Below are 23,038 nucleotides of genomic sequence, written 5' to 3'. Positions count from 1 at the left end.
AGGAAATTGCAAAAACTCATCGCAGCTGTCCATATGTGGACGTATGCGATGATATTTCCAATTAATAGTTTAAGTTCAAGATGCAAGGTCCAACCGCTATGGATGCGGGCCCAGTCCTAGCCGGACACTCCACAGGTTTGTTCGGGGAGGGAAACAAAACAATTATCACTCTGAGGTATACACATTCAATTTAATATCATATCACAAACATTACGTCCTTGAGATGAGCCTTAAAAATCGCAGTGTGAAGCGAACTTCCTATACAATTATAATGGGTGATCATTAAAAAAGCCTCGCTGCAGGTGATGAACCGAAAACGTAGGACGTTCATTGAGCCATTTACGATTTATACTATCGAATATCTACCTGAGAGAACGTCAAGAGATCAACTTATCCAAGACATGCCCCTGACATTTCAACGTTCAACTGAGGTTTCTTTAAAGTTCACCTTGTACTAAACGCAGCTGCTACTCACGACCATGAACCAAAAACATTAAGTCTACTTCGACTTAACTGCGCCCTTGCAGAAAGTATTCTTCAGGTGTGCGTTAAGCAAAAACTGGAAATAGAACTTTTTGGAACACGTCGGGCATTCGAAGCTCGGCTGCTTGTTGCACTCGTACCTGATGTGACTGTTCAAATGGTACCTGTATTTGTATGATCTACTGCAGACTTCGCATACAAACCGCTGGCACAGGTCTAAAAGAGAATATTTAATTTAAGGAGCAAAACTTCTGAAAAAAAAAACGAGACCAACTTGTTTCTAAAAAACTCAAAAATATTCATTTCCAACGAAGAGAATATCGCGACGGTGGCGTACGTGCACGTTGGTGATCTCAGAAACAGTCGGAGGTATTATGTGGATCAAATCATTAAAATTCGTCTTGATAGTGGTCGATTTTTGTCGGGAGAGGGAGGTATGCAGACAAATACCGTGTTCTCTTGTATTTTTCCACGAGTGCCGCGCGAGGTCAAAAGATGACGACGTTGCGACAGTAGCTCTGGAGCAATTCGACTCTGTCTCGACAACGTCGCTTTGCTAGCGCAAGAACTGTAGGGCCTCCAGGGTATCCCCCGCGTGTGGTTATAAGTTTTAAATAGTCGCTTTTATACCTATCAGAAAAGAACCATTTGCCACATTTCAGTCGAGCTGAATTCCGTTAAATATCTTCGCATCAGTAGTGAATAACAGACTATGTTGTCACATTCACCATCAACAACGTCTACGGAGCGTCTACCAGGCTGCTGTTACTTCCTAAGGGGACATTTCAGTGGGAAAATAATAAGTTTATTCCCTTGGCTTGGATTTTAAAGTAATTTTTTTAATATCCTAACTTCCTAGATGAGGAGAGGGGCATGTGGAAATGGCGATGAGAAACAACGTAGGCAACAACAATATGCATAGGGACTAATGTTATCACCTTCGCGTAGTTTCTGCACCTATTTGGGCACCAAGCGGCTCTTCATAACTGTAATAGTCTTCGCCACCTCCACATGAGGGGGGGTCGTTTTAAGCTACGGAAAGGGGTAATTTGCCACACTATTCAAATGCGGGCAGGCAAACAAATGTCAAGTGCAATAATACGGAATGCGAAATGTAAACACCAATTAATAATCTCAAGAATGGAGACATGAACGACCTAAATGGAGCTGTCGTATATTTTCTGGTTTAACTACTCTGCACTTTCGGAAAATTCCGTCTACAAATTTACGATTTTGTCGTATGCAACGAGCTGCCGCAATACTTGCAGACGAACCTAATCGCGATCGAATCTGACGTTGTCTAGACGCAGAAGAGATTCCTCAATGTCCTCAAAACAACTTCCCAAATGATCACTTCTGTCTGAGAGATTTTCATTGCGGGAGAAGTAGAAAATAAAAGTCAAAAACTATTTTTGGAATCTTTTTTTTTTTAAGACTACAGAGCATTGTGCAACATTCTAAAGTCTTAAATATGCTTGGTAGCGGTGTGGATGCCTAAGTACTGTTTCGATTTGAAGCTCTTTTGGCAAAATTGGCACTTAAACTGGCCGGGTTTGTTGCACGTATACTTCTCGTGGTAGTTTAAGTTAAACCTGTAGCTAAATTGTTTGCCGCATTTGGAACAGCGGGGAATCGTTTCTGAAATTGAAGAAAATCCGCATTATTGCAGCAAGAAACGTTAATCGGGAAATTGTTAATTCAGAACAAAACTGCGCAACATCGTTAGATTTGCTTAAAACGAGACTGGACTAAGAAATCGTTAATTCAGAACCCTAAGCTGAGAAGTTGAACCGGAATTCAGCGCCTAGCGGCCTATCTAAAGATGACGTAGCAACTCGGTCGCAAACCCCCGTCGGGTTCCCACTTCCTTCCCAATTTTCTTGCAGCACAATGAAAATTCAGTAGCATAGATAACTAGCTTTATTGTCCTACTTCTCGATTTCGGTTAACACACTACTGACTGAGAAATGAACACAGGTCTATAAAAAAAACTATCTCTTACTGAATCATCTACATGCTCAACACTCTAAAGTTTCAAACGCATCTATCGTTGCTAGTTTCTAAGTTGTAACTCCTAATGGTCACTGCAGCTAATTATGGTGATCAAATGGCACGTTTTCTCTAAATCTAGATGTCTCTAAACAAATCGGGGGTAATTGGCCTTGTGCGATGGCACTAAACAGCGGAAAATGTTCAGAATCATCACGCATTGCCTCCTGTGAACTCTCAGCAGGTTCTCGTAACGGTACGATTTGCCACAGACACAGCGGAAGCCTACAAAATTGGGTACTAATGAACACCCACAGATGAACGGGTCACGTCATGCTCTATCATCTAATCAGTCTAATGGATAAAGGAAGAGTAAATAATAGATAAAATTGGAAGTGTGATTTAGAGAAAATAATATGCGGTGAGGAACATTCGGTATTGAAAGCTTTTTTCCGAATTTTGCAAAAAATAAGACAGCCGTAGTACTTTTCTAAAAAATAATTAAATCGTATTGGAATTACGTTCGTCAAGTACAGTTTAGTTTTCAAGCAGAAACATCAGTAAATGTCGAATTGGTGTCCAAGAAAGCGTCCTCAAGTACGAAACTTAGACCTCGCATTCCAGCCAATTAGAATTAAATAATCAGACGTGTAAAGAGAAATATTTTAGGAATTCGTTCATAAGACTGAGCTGAAACGACTTTCGAAAACTCCTTCATCGACTTCATGGAAGTAAAATCTCTCCCTAGATTAAATAATGAAATATTCGAATACTAAGATTTTCCTCATTCAAAAGCAACACACGTGGCGTAAATGGCATTTGAGACTCTTTTTTTGGGTTGCATGTCTCGCATTGAATTCGACCAAATGCTGCTCGGTCTGGATATGCCTGACCAAGTTGCCTTTGTACCTGTATCTTCTGCCGCAATTACTGCAACCATACTTCTTATCCGCATCTAAAAAAACGTACTTTTGTCACGACTCTACCATCGTCTGTTCAAATTATTGTCGCTCATTGATATCATTCACACCCACAAGCAGAAGTGACAATACTTCTTCCTGCGAGGATTCATTGCGATTCGAAAGGCGACGAACGGGATAATTAACCTGGAAATCAATGAAAAAATATGATCATACAAGAATAAAACAAAGCGAGAAGCCAACGTACCTTTCGTGAATCTAGCGTCACCACTACTCACTTTCGTCCGGTCGCATTTCGCTCTCTGGACATCACATCCACCCTTGATGATCATAATTCATCGAGGAAAAGGAAGCTCTTTTAGTACGTTTACGTTAACAGTCTCTGTAGAACAGCCATGGATTTTCCAGTCCCAACAAGCGAATTTTAAAGTGAGCTTAATGGAGACAACGACATTGTCTATAGGGTGAGGATATGGATACAACTGTAACTCCGTAGCATACCTATACTCCGTATACTATAATTGTCATCTTAAGTATTTCGAAGGTAACAGTTTACATGGAAAAGCCACGGGTAATTCAGCACTTACAGGGTGATTTTCATGCAATCGTTTCATTTCAACGGCACACTTATAAAGTAGATTTAAATACATTGTGAATAAGCTGCACAGTGATAGTCATCAATAAAAGGAAATCTTACATTGTCCTACTGCATCTAGTTTCGTTATACTACGGTAACGGCACACTGCCTACATGTGAAAATCGTTTCGACTGTTAACGTGGGTCACACATTTTTTTCTTTAAATAAATAAAATATCTAAAAATCTCTCCAAATACTCCTGACTGACTACAAGATCATTAACTAAAGAGCGTCAACCATAGATGTTTCTCTATTCAGCTCTGATCGACATCCTCATGCTACCAGGTTGCTTAATCTCAAGGGTCCAGCATTCAAGTTGCGTTTGGAACACATCCTGAAGTGACTTTTCCAATTAGACTTTTGGTGGAACCTCTTGCCGCACACCTGACACTTAAACTGGGGAGTTTTGCCGCACTCGTAGGTCTGATGTCTTTTCAACGTGCCCTTATTCTTGTAACTCCTCCCACACCGATTGCAGCTATACTGGTTTAATACCTCTGAAAATAATTAAATATTTGTTAGACACAGCTTCAACTTTACATATATGCGAGGAAAACTACCCTCAGTGCTAGTTAAAAGTAGAGGACCACATTGGCGGGATTTAATTTGCCTGAATAGACAAGAGAAACCTTCTGTTATCCTTGAAGAAATGCTAAACGCATCTCTTCATACGTCTGCGAATGATTTTTGAGCTACTGAGCTAATTTACCCCGATTCCGCTTGATAATAATGCGTTATACACCAAGGTTGTGAAATCCCTTATTATGCCCTAGAAATTTGAAATCCGGGAATGCACAGCGCTGAGGGACGTAAGATATGAGGAGCGTCAGTTTTTCACAACCGCTGTGTATAAACAATTTTTTTTCAATGTTATAAAATTAGAGTAAACTTACCTAGATGGCACGTAATTAATCTGAAACGCAAAAACACAACGCAGCCCTTCTTCAAGGCCTCAAGACCTCTTTTACTTCAGTTGCTAAGCAACGTCGAAGTACTTATGCTAAGTTTTGCGCTCTTTCACGTGACTATTCAGTAAACATTGTTGAGGCCAAAATAATGCGAACAACTACGTTACTCTCATTTTCAGCAATTTTGCACGCAGTCATCTGAACTAATTTCACTTTAACCACATTTTTGGGGCTTTTTACTGCTTGTGGCACCGAGGAAGACGACGTTCACATACCGGCTTGACTTCGGGAGGTATTTCAAAATATCTTCCTATCGCGATATATTCTGTGAAACGTGAGTTTTCGATGGCCGAATCAAAAAGTGGATTTTTGCCGCAGCACGTTTAAGCCGGCGCTAGAGAGCTCGGGACTTCCCCGGAAAGATTGTTAACAACCAAACACTATAGAAAAACCCTATCGCTTCTAGGGGTCGCAAACCTGTCCGAACTGAATTATATAGCGCACAAATCAAGACTAGGAAATTGGAAAATACTTTATTTCTAAATACAATAGAAAATAACACAAAATTCACTCAAATATTACGAAGTATACCTAATTTTACTGTGCTTATACATATATACGTATGTTTCCTAAACATACATACGTCACACGTTTTAGGGGACGTTTCCTGTGCCAAAATAAGAAAAAAGTGCGTCTAATGCGCAACATCGCTTCATTTTCGAAATACAGAGCGTCAAAGTTTCGAAAAAAATTAGTTTTTACTAGTAAAACAAAGATTTCTTATCGTACCTAATTCACATGTTCTCCAATTAACAATATTCTTCGTCTTTCAGTTACATCAAAGACCATTCAGGACCTTCGGGGGTGCGCCCACAAGACGGGCCTATAAGAACTTTCACAAGACGGGTCTATAAAAACTTTACACAAAAAATGTAACTCCCAACAGATTTCGCGGTTTTCCCATCAATTCCCAGCAGAAGAGCTGTAAATGCAACTTTTCGGTCACTTATTACTTTTTCGTATCTCGTTTCGCTTTCAGTATCAAAATGGACGCACGCAACTCTCTGCATACGCAGAACATTGGACTAAGTAGAATTAAAGCTTGAACATCTAGCAACAAGCTCAAATCGGAAACAGTAACTGAGCTACGCGAATCCAGTCCTCTCCTACATCATCGCTGAACCCTATCGAATCACAAGGGTCGTTTTTTTTTTTTAACACTTTTTATGTCGAAAACGAAGCAATTCTTTTCTCGGTTTGATGCAAGGAGCATCCCCTCAAGTTTGCGCCACATGTTCAAGAAACACCCTATATATTATATGTATATATATCAACTTATAGTTTCAGTTGAATTCGATTACGTCCATATCTCCAAAACTGCCCTTGAGGTGAACACCCAACACGTGCTTTTTGAGGTGCTGCTTATCTGGAAAATATTTCTTGCAGATACTACATTGGCAGGGGCGCGTGCTTTTGCCACAAATCAGTTTCCTATGCCGACGTAGGTTATCTGCCCTGGTGAAACTACTCAAACAATCCGGACACATAAAACGCTTCTTCTCTTTTGGGCCTGTAATTGTAGGAAATAGGATTAGAGGGTTGTGTAAGACTTAAGGGGGTTGAGATTGGTTGCATTTTTTAAATCTATACAACTCAAAATCTACTGGGAATAAAACGTGAGGAGAAGGATTTGTATCTTTAACGTATGAATCTTTCTTTTATTGTTCTACTAGTTGCAGCCGAAAGTGGCACAAGCTCGATACATTTTCATGGCAAAATCGATCGCACTGTATGTAATCTGTCTCGAGTTAAACCTTCCTAAAATAAACTCGATAGTTGTAATGGAGATATATTTCAAGAATCTGCAACATACTGTATGGAAAGTGATTCATCCAGCACTGTTCGTGACGTAACGCATCTTTCCTTCAATGAGAGATGCATCTTTCGTTTCTTTAATTTACTGTTTGAGAACGTTTACAGGGTGTTTTGGGTTGACGATGGGTGAATTGAGATGTTGAGGCTCGGATAATTTCGGTTTTTGAGAAGATTAGTGAAAAAATTCATTAAAAACAGATTCGAGTTCATTTATGGCCTGGCTTTAAGGTCACTTCGAGTGGTCATCGGACCCTCAAGAGATTTTAAAGCGGCTTTAGGGGATTTCTTCGAGTTTTTCAGACACTTAGAGTTATCCTATCACGTGAATGATTAAATGAATTACGTGACTTTTTCCGATATTTTCTGACCTTTTTCTAATTTTTCTTTATTTCTATACAAGCTTGGAAGACATCTTATCCTAGGTTTAAATTTTTCCTCGAACATCTCCACATATTCCGCATCCGTCCTATTCAGTCGTCCTTCGGCCTTTCTCCAAAGCCCCAATACAGCCATCAGCCACTGCAAATCCGTGAAATATCTCACAAACGTATTGAGGGCTGAGCTCTGGAGTACTGCCCTTAGAAAATTAGCGATTACTCCTTATCCGATAGAAAAAGTGGTTTCAAAGCACGCGAAAATTAAAAGCCAAATTTTCAAGGCTTGAACTGATGACATTTACTCATGTGACGTAGGAAGTTGCCCTTTCGCTTGGTCCTGTAACTGCAGAAATAACACAGAAACTTGGGCTCAACTCCGCATTCCTTTACGTGGTTGTTGAAGCTCGTCTTGAGGTTAAACCCCTTGGAGCAAGTGGAACAAACAAACTTAACATCTGAAACAACCGAAACACGTGAGTTGTTAGTTTTCTAAGCAAATCCGGCATCAAAACCCACAATGTTTATACGATGCTTTATTCATATAAGCATTACAATATCGAGAAAATGGCACACATTAAGACTAAGTTCAGTTAGTATTCTCGGCGAACACTAATAAACACTTCTAAAGCACAACACTAACTTATGGTAAAAGAGTACAATGGCTTCGTCTATACGGGGTGATGGGTGGCCATGTGCTTCACCAAAATGTACTTGTAAGTAAATCGCTTGTGGCAAATCTTACAAGCGAAGGAGGGTTCCTTGTTGCATTCGAATCTCATGTGGCGTCTCAGATTGTTGAGGTTTTTATACGAGGAGATGCAATTGTTGCACCCATAGCGGCCATTTTCGGTAATGCGGTAGTCGGGGAACTCTGCCTTGAACAGCTGGTAATCTATAAAAATTTCAGGATGTGGTACCATTGACTTTGTTGAAGGGAGGAGCAAGCAACTAAATGCTACAGGAAAAGGATGCAAGCTAATCGTTAGATATAAGAATTATCTATGGCGGAGTTGTGGCGTCCTTGGTGTGAAGTTCCTGGGTGAATACGTGTTGTTCCGGCAAGACGGTTTAGTTTCCCTTTATATCTCACGTCCATTACTTTCAATATAAAGGTCTAAAATAAATAATCATCAAACTAGCAATAACAACGACTCATCGAAAATGGGCATTTCATACTTACTCGCAGTTGAAGTTTTTCAAGGAATTTTTCCCGATATATTAGGAAAAACCTCCACCCAGTTTGAAGGACTAAAACGATGTTGAGTTTAGTTTATTTTTAATGGTTTTCATTAAAACAAGTTTTTTCGTATTCGAAGTGTCGAAAAGTCGTCCTGCGATGTCAAGAGAATGATTCAAAAATTATGTGAAACTCTGATTATTTCTTCATGGATAAAAGCACATAAAAATGTATAAATGTGCTGTCATTGAAGGGCCAAAAACAGTTTCGGGCTGAAAAGAATGATTTCTAGAAGTTCTTTATGTTTTGGATTTGCATCACTACTAAACGTGTCAGCCTTAGAGTTCCTCTCTGACCCCGTGGTGTAAAATTCTTAATAGCTAGATTTCTGAGTGCTAGTTGAGCGGGGAGCGTGGGAACACGACTCATCCGAGTTAAAATTTGGCGAGGGTGATCTGTACATAAAAAGGGTTTTCGGATTGAACACATTTAATACATTGAAGCAAGGTTGTAACACATATCGCGCCGGGACAAGATCTTAGGCTTGCCTCTTTTTCTTCTATTTTGAAACCAGTATAGAATTTTCTTCTCTGTCAAACCCAACTCTTCTGCTAAAGCCCTTCTCTGGTGAATCGTAACATAGGGATGTTTTTGGTAAAGCTGTTCCAAATATTCTATGTTTTTCTTGTAGTCCCACGGACCCCCAGTAGGAACTAAACCTACAAGCAACATCTGATCTCACTACTTTGTACAATCGTTATAGTCATATTATAATATAGAGAGGAGAGAATTAAATTAACTTAGAATTTGCCCTCCTAATCAAACAGCCCGTGTACTTGGGCGCAATGTTGCTTCATGCGAAACTTGTAGACGAATTTCTTGGAACATAGAGGACATTGGAACTGGGGAGAGATTCCGCACTCATATTTGATGTGCCTCTTGAGGTTCGTCAGCTTCGTGTAAGAGTTGCTGCACTTGTTGCAGGCAAATCTGCTTTCAGAGGTCATCCAGTAAACACGTTTTTTAGAGTAATTCTCTACAAAAAAAAAATAGAAAATTGTATTTTTTATTTAGTGCGTGTAAAATGTTACCAATTGTGCAATTTAGTAACGTTAAATTAAGAAGTTCCAGCAACTGGAGCGAGTGTACTCGCCCAACAAATATTCACAGTTTCAGAAAAATAGCAATAGGAAGCGTTCATACATGTTAATAAACTTGACTTCGTCCCTCCCTTAACCACCCTGAATTCTTCGAATCCACTCTACTGAGCCTTGCATTGAGAAGAGTTCTTTGAACTTTCGCAAATTTGAGGCTGGAAAATGCAGCGATGTCTCTTACAGACCCTTTCAAATAACATACTTAAGGATTCGGTCTTCATAGGACCTTCGGTAGATCCTTTGGAAGGATATTTATGCGGTATGGAACTTATGCAACCGGGCAGTTGCTTTATGAAAATGGACTTCAATTCACACAGAAGAGTAATGGAAAAGAGGCGAAAAGGTAGTCGGGATTGGAGAGCGGAACGACTCAGAGGAGTGTTTTGGAACACGGTGTGGCGCTCACCAACGACATGGTGAGTCGCTGGCCGTTCCTAGGAACAACCGTCAGCATCTAAGTTGGAACAGTATTTCAGGCACCCAATGCAGGAATTATTTGCTAACTTAATTAGGAATTATTATACTATAACAAGGACTGTTCAGGACGGAAAGGAGCTTAATCACGTGAACTACAAGTACATTCACTCACATTTTTTTATTGTTACATCTTATTTGCACAGCTACAAAGAAGCAAAGGTGGAATGTCTTCTTTTGCGACATTTACCGGAGTGTGCCTGCATGTTGGCTTTCTGGTGGAACATCCTGCCACACTCATGGCATCTGAACTGAGGCACTTTGCAGCATTCGTACTGCATGTGCCTGCTCAAGCTTCGCTTCGTTTTGTACGTTCTGGGACATCGGGAACACATATGTCTATCCGCGACTAAAATGTAAAATTAGCGAATTATGACACAATCAAATTTAGACGAATAATCCTCCATCAGAGCGATTTTACAAATATGTGGAAGGTGTGACATGAGAAAAAAGAGCTACTTTGGGGTAAGCTTGTGTGTTGGCACAACGGTGGTGTGATGCGTGGGTGAACTTTGTATTATTGTACGATGTATAATTATACTATTTTTCTTTTATTAGGTTGAACTAAAAAGACAGCGCGTGCTGAACAATAACATCAACGATGTGGTACGATTTCACATTCACATCCACAGGAACCATAACAAAAGAACATGGAGGACGATGGTATTATCGCCCATTATATTACTAGGCATATAATGAGCCGTAGACGTATCATTATTTTAGATAAAAAGGCTAGGGGAGAAAATTTACTGGACAACCATCCAATATCCCAGCATCTGTCCCTTTTAAAGTCAATAGTGAAAAATGCACGTGGGATTGAGGAGAGGTAAATAATCTACTACTTTTCTGACTAAGGTGCTTTATTTCGGATATAAAAATCATAGCATTTCCTATTTCTCGCCGAAAAGCAGTGCTGCCTCAAGTACGACTTCCGAGAAAAAGTTTTCGAGCATATTTCGCAGGTGGATTCCGTCCTCTTCCCGCAGTCTTTGTAGATATGAGATTTGAGTGAGTTGAATGAGGAATATTTCCGCATACAAACAGTACATTCGTAGTTTTTCTCTAGAAAACAAAATTTCCGGTATTGGACTCGTTATGCACAAAACAAAACAAACTAATTAAAAAAAAAAAAATCAAAATTTGTAGCTGTATTGAGCATATCTTGACAATTTTACATCTTTGTTACATAAACAACATCAACACATCTAGCTCTCAGATACAGGCGTCTGAGGACAAGAACTAATAAATCGTAAAAGGCAGTAAATTTTGAGACGCCCTGTACATCTAAACCTGTGATCTTGGTGTAGCGAGATTGCGTGAAACAGTGACCTTCATCTTAACTCACAACCCTATAGCGCACTATACAGCACCTATGGTACACCGACGTCTTGTAGAATATGCTGCCTTGAAACTAGAAATGCGGAAATCCAAGGAATACTGCTGAAAACAGCAGCACATTTCCTAATGTGTGAAGAACACTTTTCACACAATCAAAATGGTTTGTGACGAAAACCGAAGCTGTAAACCCGAATAGGAGTGAACTTTGAATAAACGCCAATTTCAACTTTACGATTCAGACAAGAGCTGCACCTGGTGAGAGTGGAGAACGTGAGCTCCAGAACATGTCAAAATTGTTTAAAAACCAGTCAGTAAATCAACCCCTCAATAAATTTTTTGAACTTTGTTGTCTCGTAATTGCTCTTGGAAAATAATGAGTTCGAATTGTTCACTACAGAATGTACAGGGTGGGCCCTTTTTTGCTTTTTGCCTTCTCGGGTTGATTTTTCGGTAAGACTCAAAAGATGAAATTACCAAATGATGACGTTTTTTTTTTTAATTTTAGTTAGCTGAACTAACTGAATTTCCAAGGAAAAATAGAGACTCAAAAATTCAAACGTTCTCGGCGAATTCTTACGAAATTTCTGCGTAATTCAGAGTATAAAACCTTCACCGAGACGAGAATAATTTCCCAGATTTGATCGGAAAAAATGCTTTTTCTTCAACGAAAACGAAAGTAAAATCCACAAGAACCAAACGAAACCAGGGGTGACTTGAATTGAATAAAAATCAGCACCCTGTGCCTGCAAGCATCAAAATGAGGCAGTATTCAAAATTTCACCCCTTTAGGCCACTGACCACCTTTCAATGTTTCGCCTTTGTCAAACTCCTGGTGGTCAATAGTAGGGCATTACTCTTCAAGAGTGATCACTACAATAGTAAGATCATTTTGAGGATTTCAGCACCACCACAAATGGGGTATCATCACCACCAGATTAGAAATTAACCTCCTCCGTAACATATTTGTAGATTATATCATGACTTTCACGAAAAGCATCACCATGCTCATAATAGTCACCACTGGACGGTTTCGAACAATAGAATCGACTTTAAAGTGCTGCAGAAAGAATTTTTAAAGAGAATATTGGTGGAATGCGCACATCTACGAGTTAGACTAAGGGATCAAATAGTATTGAATTGATTGCTGTATAAAAATAATGTATTATCCTAATAACAACAAGAAAATTTGATAAATAAATTACCATTCAACAAGCGACAGTTATTTAACTAGTGTTGATCAACCAAGTGAATTCTTTGGCCCTCTCAAAGTGCCTCCTGTTAATGTGAGTTTTGAGATTGTGCCTTCGTTTGAAGCTCATGGAGCAAAAAGTACATGCATAGTTTTTCTCCTTTCCACAATCCTGATATAAATGGGTATTCATGGTTTTGATGTTCTTGTACCATTTCTTGCAGTTGGGACAGCAGACACCTTGCAAACATCCAGCTAAAACTGTGTTAAAATTTTAATAGGTTTAGTTAGCGCTGATTTCATTAGTTCTGGTTAAAGTTAGCTGGTTAAGAAGGTAAAACAGTTTTAACAGAGAGTGAGAAAATTAGTAATTCTCTAAAAATATTCAAAACATAATTCATAAAAATCATACCATTCAATTTAATAAAAAGCAAACAAAACTGGAGGATCTCGATCTCACCGCATTGAAACAATATGGTCGGTTCGCGGTGAACAACGGTGGAGCCAATTGGGCTCTGGGGTAATTGTGATTTATACGGGATCTCATAGATTTTCTTTTAGGAAGTAGGGGACAAAACAGAAGGAAATGGGAAATAAAGGAGAAGAGAAATGCAGTAGAGTTGAGAGAAGAAGATGACGACTTCTCAACCGTGAGAAGGAGAAATGAGGAAAGCTCAAAGCAGCAGGAAAAATGTGAGAAAATCCTATTTATGGAACGTGAAAGTTCAACATTAGCAGATATTAGAAATTATTTTTTTAGAAGAATTGACAAAAATAGAAATAAGTTCGCTTCGCTCTAACCGTTCCCGAGATAGTTTAGCGTCATTGTTATTCTACCGCTTGATGGTTCTTCAGAGAGGAATTTTAAACAGCGGATTTTTAAGTTTAAGCAAGTTCCAAACACTTTCTTCACATGATGCGACTCTAGTGATACACGTAAAAGAAACTAAGTTGCGGAAATTGTAAATTAAAGTTTAAGCTTCAGATCTGTGAAGAATGACGCGTTGATCCCAAATGCGAACAGGATTTTCTTAAAAATTGGTTCTTTATCAATTCCTGGAGAAAGTGTTCCTGCTACCGAACTTGATCCAGAAAATGTTTTTTTTTTATACACATCCCGACAAAAAACGACAATACAGCGGGTAAGATCGGTGACTTGGGATTACTCTGATAGTACAAGTGATTTCGGCAACCCGTTGATAATGTACAAAGGAATATATCAAAAAATGTAGCAAAGCAAATAGAAGAATAGCAAATTTTAATGTAACAAAAGAACACACGAAACAAAAAACAGCGAATTGCCATAATGCGGCATATTAAACAATAATATGACAAGGCATGCCTTTTGAACTAATTTACAACTAAAAATTACAATAGCTGCGGTGCTAACTCAGGAGTAGCCCCAGGAGTATATCTTTATCTTTCTGTCGCTAAGATATTACTATTCCCCTCTCTCCCTACGGGCTAATCCCGAGGACTCTGGCGGCTTGCACATGAATATCCAAACTTAGCCAACATAAAACTAATGTGCCGAAATGACATCGTTCTCAAAAACATATCAAAAAAATACAAGCACACCTGTAACTTAGTCTTCATTTCGATTCAAGACTATTTCCTGGTTTCTTCAAGCGCATTATCATACCGTGTTTCGAGGCATAATGCATCTTCAGATTAAACTTTCTCTTCGTTTTAAAATCGCAATGTGAACATAAGAAGACATTTGCTTTGAAACAATCCAGCGAAGTGTGCGCCCTCAGGGTGTTACTGTTCTTGAAATTCTTGCCACATTGGTCACAAGAGACTTGTCCGAACACTTGGAAAGGGCCTACAAAGGGTCAGATTTAGAGACTTTTTAAAGACATCTTTACTAAGGGAATTAAAGTTTACAGTTCACACTTTAGAGTATATTATTCGCTAGGTTACAATGGCAAACATGACTAGAAAGGTTACTAAGTTTAGACTAGCTTGTGTAATATTTGTGCGTTCAGGCTAGAACCTGCTGGTGCTGGTGCTGTATGTGCCGCTTTAAATGGTGACTGTAGAAGTAGGCTGCAGGGCAAACTGTGCAGAAAAACTGCCGTTTGTTTTCGCATGAGTATCTGAAATGGGTCAGCATAGCTTTTTTGGACCTGTACTGCTTTCCGCAGCGGGAGCATGGGAAAAACTTGTGATGGTCAAATCCTAAAAAAAGTAGAATTTTAACTTTATGTTAATATCGAAAACTAATAAAACTAAACAAAAAATTCATCTGGCACTTTCATTTCAAATAAAAATGTCCTTTGTATTTAAAAAAAAAATCATGGGAAATAAAGTATTCAGTCAGAGCTTCCTATAGAACTCCCGGTGGGCCTTCATGTTGTCCTGGTGTTTGGCCATGCAGTGAATCTTCAGGTTATTCTTCCTTTTGCTCGTGTAATTGCAGAACAGGCATTTAAACATGTTGGGCTTGTTGCATTCATACCTCAGGTGGCAATACAGGCTATTTTTGTTTTTGTACGATTTATTGCATGTGGGACAATCGATAAATTCTAAAAAAAGGATTCGGTCACCAGATGCGCAATCTTCATTTTGAGATAGTAAAGCATTCTAATATCTGAGACCGTCAATGAAATCAAATTGTTCACATCTCATCGAAATAGACGTTTTCAAACGAAAATTTCTTCACTTCCCCGTACTAAAAATTCGCCGCAATTAAGAATTTTTTGCCTTGACGTCTTAGAAGAATTTCCGAAATGCAAGCGGTGAAGGACTTACTCTTTTGCGTTCGCCATTTTTGAAACCGATGAGTAATAACGGGAGGCTGACTGTGAAACAGTTAGGCGAAGTGGACTGCCAACTTTCCAGATTTAAGTTCGCTTGATCGGCACTGCGTCCGCTCCACGTCCCTACAAGCACTCGATGACTGACCACCGAGTTACCCAGTTACCAGATCAAAAGAAACTGCGCCCGCGGGCTCAACTGAATTTGAAAAATTGTAGCTATCACATATAGCTAATCACAGCTCTTCTTCGCAGTTGTACATCCTCAACACCGTCCGAAAAAAGTTAAACCTAGAAAAAACTACAATTTACTGTGAAAATTCTATTATGTCTTTGCATGAATAAACGAATGAAGGTTGTCGATGTGTCGCTTAAGGGAATATTTGGAAGTCAAGGATACTTGGCAGTACTGACAGGCGAACAACTTAATCCCACAATGCTTCTCGTGAAACCTCATGTTTCGGTGGTATTTGTAGGTTCGATTGCAATATCGACAAAAGTGCATTGGAGCTGAAATTAAAATACTAAAATAATTAAAGGACAGATGAATTAATACGGTCTAAGGCTACCTGAAACGACCACGAATGTGAATATCGTTAAGACAAAACTGTTAATTATCGACAATGAGAAGGATACCAATGATGGCCTATCTGCGTATATTTCAGGACATTTATTAATATTTTTACATATTGGATAAAATTACACATTTCCATTGCTGAAATTGCAATAATTGGAATGTGTGGCCAAATGTCTCGTCATAATAAACTTGTAGTTGAACTTCTTGTAGCAAATCGGACACATAAACGTTGGATCTCTGCCGCATTCGAACTTGAGGTGGCGCTTCAGGTTGTTCGGATTCAGATACGATGATTTACACCGCTTACAACCATATCGTCCATTCGGAGTGAGATTATACCAGTCTGGAACAGTATAGACATGTCAGTTGCATTTAAATGAAGTCTAATATAACTGTAGTAACCTGTAGCAGGGAGGCGAGAGGGAATTTCATCCGCTACACGAATATCACTTCGTCATATTTTGCCTAGTAAAAACGCACTCATAGAGAGCTGTTCGACATTTTTCCGAAAATTCTAGAGCCAAAACTTTACAATTTTCACACTTTACTATACTCAAAAGTTTCGAATATAGCAAGGGCGATTCACGTTATCATCATAGCTTGCAAAAATCTATGAAATAACTTCCTTTCTCCATCTCGAATCATCTCGTGTTGTTTCTCGAGTCGTGGCACAGACCTACCAGATCAACCTTGTTCTTCCTTTCCTATCCGATCCCACTTTGAGATCTAAAAATGTCCTACAAGACTGCAGGGGGTCGACTTTCCCGATATTCCCATAAGGAGTTGTTTTGCCGATACTGTGCTATAACGTGTCTCAACATCCATTTATGAATCCGTCCGATTTTGGCTCAGATTTTCCAAAAAACTGACAATACTACCGAGTGGCCCTAACCTGCCACATGTAAGTTCACGGGAATCTCAGCATATCAATAAATTAAATTCCGGAAGAGCTGAACCGTGTTAAAGAAGAAAAATTGCTCGATCGCAGATATTGGCAAGGATTCATCGTGCAGATAAAAATGTTTTTATTTCCTCGTTGTATAGAGGAGCACAAGCTGAGAACCAACCTTTTAGCAACCCTTACATTGACCAATCAACACAAACTCGTGAAAACTCTACGATTTAATGATCAACACTTCATTAATATCATGCTCCGACACAAAGCGCTTTCAAAAGCAAATAAACCATCTAGGGACAATCACAAATGAGGTATATGATGGCAGTCAAAGCTTTGCGTTTGGTCTCCTTCATGTGCCGTCTCGGACCATCCTTTCGCTTTGCGTCTTTTACCGCATCTTTCGCAGACCTTTTGGTAAAGTCCTAGAGGGAGAAAGTGAGTGTAGTCTCTAAAAGGAATGATGATGACGATGGTGATGAGGATGATGATGACGATGGTGATGATGATGATGACGATGGTGATGATGATGATGATGATGATCATGTGTATAACAAGTCTTTAGTTTAACTGGCACTGATCTGAAGTCCATGTACCATCATGCTGTGTCTCAGTAAATGGTCCTTTCTCTTGAACTCTTTATCGCAAGAGGGGCATGGAAACATTTTTAGGCCGAATCGGAAACATTCGAATCTCCGATGCCTGTATAAGGAACTTTCATGGCGGTAGCCTTTGCCACATTTGGAACAGCAATAATGACCTGAAAAAAAAAAACGTTTTAAACGCAACATTGCATAATTCGAAATAAAATAAATCAGGAAAATTGCACTGAATTTGAGAAAATAACGTCTTTGAATAAGACATTTTACTACAAGAGTCCTGGGACAGCAGATTTTTTCTGTGTTTACCTCAGAATTTATCTAAGTTTCAGAAAGTCATGAGTGGCATATCGATTATTCTATTAGTCCTAATAACTTTCGGGATTCCATCTTTATGATTTTTTTTGAAATTCTACAGATTTTTACTGAATTCCTGAATAAGTCGTTTGGAATGTTCCAAAGACGTGAAAGTGTTATTTTTATTTTCAATAATTTCGGAATAACGCAGTGAAATTTCTGTGTTTGTGTTTCTTCAACTCAATTTTTCTAAATACGTACCTGAACTTTTAATTTAAGTTTTCAGATAATTTTATGTAATCGGCTCATCTTCGTCAGCAGTATTCGTCGAAAAAAAACTTCCACAGTACATCGACATATTTATTTCGAATATTCCAAAACATAAGCCTCCCACTGGTTATGCATCACATTGTGTGTGTTTATTAGATGTCGCTTCATGCTGCTCCTTCGGTTCAGTAGCTTACCGCAATTCTGGTAAGTGCACGTTAACTCCGCTCTTACAGCACAGTCGTATTTTTGATGAATATAGAGGGATCCTTTCTTACCGTACGTTCTACCGCAAACTGAGCAAGAGTACTCGATCTCGTCCGCTACAATAGGATGGTTACTGATTGTACCATTAAGAATTTAACGACAGGGATGATCAGGATGATGATGGTGATGATGACTAACTACTCAATGAAACTCAAGTTTTGCAAAAACGTCAATATGTTTACTATTTCCAAATTAAGTCCCTTAATGCAAATTGATCATGACATGTTTGCTGGCGATGTGATATTTCAAATATGCGTTGCTGGTGAACCTTCGGTCGCACACGTTACAGACAAATTGCGGAGGTTTGCGGCATCGATATCTCTGATGTTGTCTGAAGTTCCTTTTGTAGGTGAAGCGCTTGTCGCAGACGTTGCATACGAACATCTGATCCTCCATGCGAAAGTCTGAAATTAATCCATCAGCTTTATTATTTTCTGGAACAATTCAAATTTGATCAAGCGAATGCAATATTGGACACCGAAAATTGAAAAGGGAGAGCCTCATAGCGATGCTGCCTCCTGACGCAGAGTCCCACGTGCTACGTTACTATTTGGCGCAGTATACACCTGATTTGGGCGCTACTGAGTTTTGAGGGGGTTACAACGGCCTCCCTGAAAGCCTGCCAATATGTTTCATTTAAGGGGAATCACGAAAGGGCAAGAATATTAGTTTTATCGAGACGTCATTTATGAAATCTGTGGGTAGTGTGCTGGTTTTTACGCAAATGTTCTTTTTCGTCTGTGCGCTGCTGGTTTTCCTACCACTCGATCGAGGATTGTCTTCTATATTCTCGCATTTTGTTCGCTCTACACTCTGAGCGGACTCAGGCGCTCACTAGCTACGCCCCACCATTTGCGTTTCGTAGCCGCTCGAGAGTCCTGAACCCACTGACTATACCTACGCGCGTATCAAACCTCAATTTCTGATTTTGATTTGAACTCAGGCGCACACCTAAACAAACTCACGTTCAATTTATTCTTTTCTGGTGGTAAAATGGAATAACAACTTTACAAACCCTAAAATTTTTAAATAAGTAACAACGTTAAGTATACTGTTCACAGTAAGAAGCTTCGAATGTTTTCAAATAGGCATCAACCTCGGACTCCGTCTCTTCACTATTTGTAAATCTGTTTCCGCCGAGCCATTTTTTCACGTTGGGAATTTGAAAATAATCTGAGGGGGCTAAATCTGGCGAATAGAGTGGGCGAGGGAGAAGTTCAAAACCAAGTCGCTTGACTTTGGCCATTGCGATGACGTAAATGTGGACTGCAGCGTTGTCTTGATGAAAGAAGATTTTCTTCTTCGACAAATGCGGTCGCTTTTTCCTAATTTCTTCGCTCAAACGCTACAATAATTTTGTATAATATTCTCAGTTTATCGTTTTTCCTTCAGGAAGTAGTCAGTAAAAATGACCTCACATGCATCAAAAACTGATGTTATGACCATTTCTACGGATGGAACGGTTTCCGCGTTCTTGGAAGCGGATTCTTCTCTTTGAATCCCACGTTTCGTCTATGGATATGAAAAGACGAAAACACTTAACCGTATTCCCGCGAAACATTGCCAAACACTCCCATGAAACATCCACACGGCTCTGCTATTGTTCATCTTGCGTACGGCTTTATCATATCCAAATGTTTGGTCAAAATGCAATGTACAATACTTTTTGAGATGCTCCTCTTCCAGTATAGTCTTGTGGACTTCCACTGCAATTTTCGGAGTGGTCAGATCTAGAGTTTCATTGGGTCGACCACTGCAGAGTTCGTCTTAGCAGCTTTTGAACTCCACCCCTCAATATTTCACAATCGTAAAGTAAGAATTACCAAATTCCCTCAGAGTGAAATGCTGCTTTGATGTCGGATGGACCAAGACCTTTCAAACGAAAGCATTGAATTACGCATCGGTAATCAATGTTTTCTATGTCCATAACATCTCTAACAACTTTCACTAAAAACGGCTCAAAAACAAACATATCAACGTAAAAATAAGCTTTTTTAAGGTTAGGTCTTTGTAATGCACACAACAAAAATCGCCATCTATATCTCGATTCGGGTATTTCTGAGACCATCCTCGTGCACTCTTACAGAAGTCGCAACCACTGCCTGTACCTTCGAACCGATTCATACGAACCATCATAAGATAGTGTTTATTACGTCACGGGAAATATAATACTGGTTACATTATTCCGTGTTTCTTGTCCAAGTGATTTTTGAGAGCATGCTTCCTGAAACACTTGTAGTTGCAGTAATCGCAGAAAAACCTGTAGGCTCTTAGGCACTCGTACTTTTCGTGTCTTCTCATGTTGCCCGGATTGGTAAAGTTTTTTTGGCAGTTGGTGCATTTGAATGTGCCTAAAAATATGTCACATGCATAAATGTTATAGGGGCGTTTTCAGGGAATACCCGGATATCCAGAATTAATCGTTTCAAATTATAATTAAAACACTTTAGTGTTGATGTAAGAGCTTCGCATCAAAATTACTGAGTAACCGCTGACTGGACTTATGCTGAACCGTTGATAATGATTTTATAAAACATTTCAAACACGCGAGATTACAGGGTTTGTTAAAAATCTGGGTTGGACCTTGACATTGTCGCTACAAATACTGCAGTCACTAGGGTGCGCCAGGGAACAATGGAGCAGAGGGTCAAGTATATAGAGGACTCGCGGCAAGAAAAACTTCTAGCAAATAGAATGTTTTAATGATTTAATAAAAATCATAGGTCATCGTGCATATTTAATTAATTTCTTACCTTAAAAAATCTTCTAAATCAATTATCAACTTCTTCCCCATAAAAAGAATCTTAAAAAACTTACATTTAGTTATATATTCTATCAATACATTCTCACTGTATACGATATAGGGTGTTGAGTAAAAAACTTGCGTTCGGATCATCAAAATTTAGCAAAATACTAACGTGATGAAATTAACTGGCTTTTTCAGGTAAAGAGGAATTTTCCCTCAAAAGATGTCTGGTGTGAACTGAAACGACATGTTTCTTGAGATTGTCCTTTCTCTTGCACACATACGGACAATAGCGGCAAGGAAAAGAGGCCGTTCTTCCGCACTCGAACCTAAAATGGCGTTGCAAACTCTTCTTCAGCTTGTACAGTTTCATACATTTGGGACAACCGTAGAGACCGCTGGTGTCTTCCCCTAAAACGGCAGTTACAACTGGTTTAGGCACTTCGAACTTATGACTACATCCTACTCTCATGCTCAAACGCTAATTTTAGCAACAAAAATGTCAAAAATACGTCTATTGTCTACATAGATATATTACGGCACATTAATAGTGTAGCTGCTAGTTTTTAAAGAGTTTAGCAGCGTTCAACCGACACTCTAATCTTCGATGTCTGTACAGGGATTGTCTGTGACGGTAGCTCTTCCCGCATTTGCACGCATAATGCTGCTGCAGCACTGAAAGAAATCCAATCAGTAATCAACAACAAAAAAAAAAAAAAACAACTTATGATTACTTAAGCTACAATATGTGTGGAGTTATGAGAAGAATCATTTTATCGCATACCATGATGGGTAATCAGTTCCCTCAATGAGATACACGTTTCAGGGAAAGTCGTAGTGTTAAAACAGCTTTTAAGCTAATCGTCACTATTCTCTCCAATGCGAATTTCGCGCCTGCGGCCGGTGTAGCCTGGTCGGGACCACCGTTCGAAAACGCCTTTGCCGGCTCGGTGGTGCTGTCCAGGACACACCGAGCATACGAGCAAATTGAGATCGCAAATTCAACGTGACAAAGCGGATTTCAACACCGGGCTAGCTTCACACAGCGTGAGTGAAGCACTTCACCGCTGTGACTGTTTTGGCTTCTCTCTAATAAATCGCTTTCGATCATAATTCCTGAGGCATACTTCACGCAATTACAACGTTAAAACTTCCGATCATCTACGACTTAAGGAGGATTTGAGTCGGAATTTAAGCAAGCATGGAGAACGCAATAAGAACGCATTTCAAGCTGACATCTAGATATTTATTATACCAAAAAATGAGTGCTCGATAATAATACTAAAGAGCACAAGTATTATAATACAATGACTAGACAAAGACTAGATAAATTAATACTAAACTTCTTCACTCGTTCAATGGCTTCGAAGAGTTGTAAAGGTACTGATGCCCCTTAATGTGATTGTTCAAGACGTAGGCCCTTCGGGCGCGGTACGGACAATAAGGGCATTTCAGTTCGGGTTCGATGCCGCATTCCTGCCTAATATGGCGGCTCAATGTCTTCCTGTGGTGGTAGATCTTGCCGCACTTGGGGCAGGCAAACATCGTGGTCACTGGACTTTTGGTCAGCGTCACTCTGACCAGGCGGGCTAGAGCTAAAACATTTTTTCCCGAATTGGGATTAATTTTGGTTCGATAAGGGTGGCAAATCACTCGCTTATCTACGTAAAAAAAAAAAATTGGGATAAAGGCAGGCGTACACAAAACAAAAAAAAAACATGATACAGGCAAAGCAAACACAAGAGAAAATTAATTGATTGCAGGATAAAAAACCAGTAGAGGTGGAAAATGTTTATTTAACGAGATGTACATTATTGGCACTTGCCGGAAGTCAACATTTAGCGTTCAAGTCAAGAGGCTCCGTAGAGCGAAAACTTGGAATGGCACCTCTTGATATGTTTCTTCAAGTTTCCCTTCAGTTTGCTGACAAAACTGCAATAGTCACACTTAAACTTTGGTGCAACACCACATTCGTACCTCCTGTGATTGGCCAAAGAGGTCGAATATTTGTAGGACTGGAAGCAGCTGGGACACACGTACGTACCTAAAACGTTAAAACATCTCGTTAGTTCTTAATCGACAAGGCCGTTCGGGAAAATAAAACGCG

At 39.4% G+C, this 23,038-nt stretch overlaps 4 long non-coding RNA genes across 4 annotated transcripts; all 4 read right to left on the bottom strand.

The window, feature by feature from the left end:
• Positions 1-2,130: 2,130 nt before the first annotated feature.
• LOC136348326 (uncharacterized) lies at positions 2,131-4,525 on the bottom strand. The gene is made up of 3 exons (XR_010733631.1): positions 3,640-4,525; positions 3,382-3,578; positions 2,131-2,757 (listed from the first exon to the last, which is right to left on the bottom strand). It is a non-coding gene; the product is annotated as an uncharacterized lncRNA (long non-coding RNA).
• Positions 4,526-8,087: 3,562 nt separating this feature from the next.
• LOC136348327 (uncharacterized) lies at positions 8,088-9,398 on the bottom strand. The gene is made up of 3 exons (XR_010733632.1): positions 9,167-9,398; positions 8,370-9,085; positions 8,088-8,303 (listed from the first exon to the last, which is right to left on the bottom strand). It is a non-coding gene; the product is annotated as an uncharacterized lncRNA (long non-coding RNA).
• Positions 9,399-10,839: 1,441 nt separating this feature from the next.
• Positions 10,840-14,349, bottom strand: LOC136348329 (uncharacterized). The gene is made up of 3 exons (XR_010733634.1): positions 14,103-14,349; positions 12,538-12,785; positions 10,840-11,059 (listed from the first exon to the last, which is right to left on the bottom strand). It is a non-coding gene; the product is annotated as an uncharacterized lncRNA (long non-coding RNA).
• Positions 14,350-14,711: 362 nt separating this feature from the next.
• LOC136348322 (uncharacterized) lies at positions 14,712-17,514 on the bottom strand. Its single transcript, XR_010733625.1, has 5 exons — positions 17,352-17,514; positions 16,263-17,180; positions 15,853-16,203; positions 15,279-15,793; positions 14,712-15,052 (listed from the first exon to the last, which is right to left on the bottom strand). It is a non-coding gene; the product is annotated as an uncharacterized lncRNA (long non-coding RNA).
• Positions 17,515-23,038: the final 5,524 nt, after the last annotated feature.

The sequence above is a fragment of the Euwallacea fornicatus genome, chromosome 32, assembly GCF_040115645.1.
Source record: "Euwallacea fornicatus isolate EFF26 chromosome 32, ASM4011564v1, whole genome shotgun sequence".
NCBI classification, from domain to species: domain Eukaryota; kingdom Metazoa; phylum Arthropoda; class Insecta; order Coleoptera; family Curculionidae; genus Euwallacea; species Euwallacea fornicatus.
The sequence above is the reverse complement of the archived record's forward strand: the minus strand, read 5'-3'. Positions and strand labels throughout refer to the sequence as shown.